This window comes from Rhagoletis pomonella, unplaced genomic scaffold (assembly GCF_013731165.1).
Source record: "Rhagoletis pomonella isolate Grant_MI unplaced genomic scaffold, Rhpom_1.0 Rhpom_scaffold_00003, whole genome shotgun sequence".
Taxonomy (NCBI): domain Eukaryota; kingdom Metazoa; phylum Arthropoda; class Insecta; order Diptera; family Tephritidae; genus Rhagoletis; species Rhagoletis pomonella.
In genome coordinates, this window is record NW_023458557.1 from 38,902,302 (window position 1) to 38,905,281 (window position 2,980).

Consider the following 2,980-nt stretch of genomic DNA (forward strand, 5'->3'; position numbering starts at 1 on the left):
GCGGAAAAGTGTTCCCTCCATAATTTAAGTACGCTCTGGACATCAGTTACTAGGTCGCCATTATTGTTCTTACAGGAGTGCGCCCCGGTCTTTAAACCTTCCGTAAGTCGCCTAACTCTCTGGTAAAATTTTCGGGCATTCCTCCTGTCGGCCAGCATTTCAAGCTCTTCGCACTCACGTATTTCTGCCTCTCTCTTCTTGTTGCGGCAAATACGTCTCGCTTCCCTCTTCAGATCCCTATAGCGGTCCCACATAGCGCGCGTTGCGCCCGATCTCAGCGTGGCCCTGTAGGCGGCATCTTTTTGCTCTGCAGCTTCCTGACACTCCTCATCGTACCAGTTGTTCTTTCGGGCTCGCTGAAATCCGACTACTTCTTCGGCGGCGGTACTTAAAGAGCGGGAAATGTGGTTCCACTGCTCGCATATGTCGGTTTGTTGAAGAGTGCTCTCTGAGAGCAGGTGTGAGAGTCGAGTAGCGAAAGCGCTGGCTGTCTGTTGTGATTGCAGCTTTTCGACGTTAAGCTTTCCTTGCATATTTGGGCGCACATTTTTTGCTGCACAGAGGCGGGTGCGTATCTTGGCTGCAACAAGATAGTGGTCCGAGTCGATGTTTGGGCCTCGGAGTGTGCGTACGTCTAAAACACTGGAAGCGTGCCTTCCGTCTATCACAACATGATCGATTTGGTTTCTCGGAGACAGCCAGGTAGCTTGATGGATCTTTTTATGCTTGAACCTAGTACAACTTAACTTAAAAAGAATTAAAACTAAAGCATGCAATATATAAAGAAAATTAAAAATTGTCTTACATCTAGTAAACTTGAAAAAATGCACTTTAAATTCTTTTTTCATGTTAAAATAAAATTAAATATCACAATTCAGTTGAAGTGTATACATATGTACATATTTACAAAATGTGGTCGGTTTGCACCCACAGTGAGTTCCCATGAAGCCTAGCCCAAATTCAGAACTGAAAAAAAACGAGCAAATGGGGTCGGTAACTACTAGCTTTAAAAGCTCAATGTGGAAAATGTTTGAAGAGCTGCGAAACTGTATTGCAATAATAAAAATAACAGTGCATAAATTGGAAAAATGGTTTTTGTTTTGCTTTATAATTTTTTTATTGTTTGGTTTTTCAGCTCATTAATGATGCACCCAGAGTTGCATTTACTATCTATGAAAATATTTCATGAAGCATTCCAAAATTAGCTCCGAGCAACTAAAAGTTGGTTAAGCTTAAATGAAATAGTTTTTTATTAAATATTTATTCCTGGTATTTAGTAAAAATGATTCAGATCAATACTAATGTATGAAATGAAAGTAAATAAAAATCTACGAATACATTTCATGAATATTTTGTCATAGAGCCATTATTAAATACAGATATAACTTTGTCGGGCGTTGGTGCTGACGTATATAGAATTAATGAGAGAGATAAATATACAAGCTCAACGCGCTAATTTAGGTATACTTGTATACCTGTTACTCGTCTTGCATATACTCTAACTGCGAAAATAATGACAATTATAATTTATTTAGATGCATATTTTAGCTAAATGTTATATCGTCGCCTGGATCAAAGATTGTCACAAGTTACTTTCGGTAACTCACGATTGAAGTTTGGAATGCAATTTCTCCAAAGTGTCGGAGAGTAGTTCATGAAATTCTTAAATTATCTTATTTTTTAGTTTAGTGTCAACCATTTATGAGTTTAATAAAATTTTGTCGTATACGGCATTTGTCAAAAAATTTGCAGTCAGTTTCAATGATATACGTCAACATGTGATAACAATTTTTATAAATTAACGATATTTTTTACTAATCAGCCTAATCGTGAGTTTCGCCCGAACCAAATTTCGCCAACAATTTTTTCATCCACCTGTAGTGAATACACGCAAACTAAAAGTGAAAAAGTGACCCGGTTCTAGAAAATGAAACTCATGATAAAGCTGAATATGTCGGAAACTAAAGAAGAACAGATAACTCTATTTGAAAAATCTTGATTAGTTTAGTACGACAGCAATACTAACGCAATTTGTACCAAATAACCGAAAACATTTTAGTCAATTACTCGGAAACTAAAGAAGATATCCAAAAACCACAAATTGTCAAAATGACGCTTCCGGCAATTTTCCATCCAAGCGACGATATTTGAATGTTACTAGCATATTTTCGGGCCTGTATGTAAATTTTCGGGAGAAAGGTTAAAAAGTATATTCATCTGCTGAAAAGATATTTTCGCAGATACACAATTTATTTAAAATAAATCTATCAGCCCTATCTCCAATTTCATGTGAATAAATCTCTCCAGTGCTTAAATAAATTTCACCACATTAAATAGCTGAACAACACCCTAATTGCCGAAAGCGTTGCTTGCAACACTAGTCCTTTATGGGGACCAAACTTGGTGAAAAAAAATAGCTAAGGTTGTTTACTGGATATACTGAGCACTGGTCGTTCGGCATAATACGAACGGAATGAATAAACGATGCCGATGTTTTTCACTTTTTTAGCCGATGTATCGTCCAGCAAAACATCGATGTTAACATCGATATTTTTGGACGAAACATCGATGTTTTCAAAACATCAACATGCATCGTTTGTATCCCTAGTTGTAAAGGGTAATACGGCTTTCCTACGCCACCGTGAATTACTTTGTTCGATCCTCCAATTACGATCGCGAATTACCCCTTTCCTACAGGCACATTCTTAATTCGATTTGACAGTTCTCTATCATTGTGTTTTGTTTTTTTGTTATTCGCTACAAAATTTATGCCAAATGTAAGTAATTGCTAAAAATTTATAAGTTTCCGTATTAAATTGGTGATGTACACATGTATATACTTTACTTTTCGTACTCAGAAAAAGTGAGTTTTGATTTGTGAACTGGTTTCGATAAACTTCCGATAAATATTAGAGACGCCAGCGATTTTCTCGTAAAGGCCCGTTTACATACAACTTTGGCGTTGCGTTGGCGTTGGCGT

General features: G+C 37.0%; 1 long non-coding RNA gene across 2 annotated transcripts in view; it reads left to right on the forward strand.

Moving 5' to 3' along the window:
* Nucleotides 1-2,616: 2,616 nt before the first annotated feature.
* The window catches only part of LOC118735207, a 1,777-nt gene continuing 1,413 nt past the window's right edge, over nucleotides 2,617-2,980 (forward strand). For both annotated transcript variants that reach the window (XR_004992536.1, XR_004992537.1), the window contains exon 1: nucleotides 2,617-2,777. This is a non-coding gene — a long non-coding RNA (uncharacterized LOC118735207). The remainder of the gene's footprint in view (nucleotides 2,778-2,980) is intronic.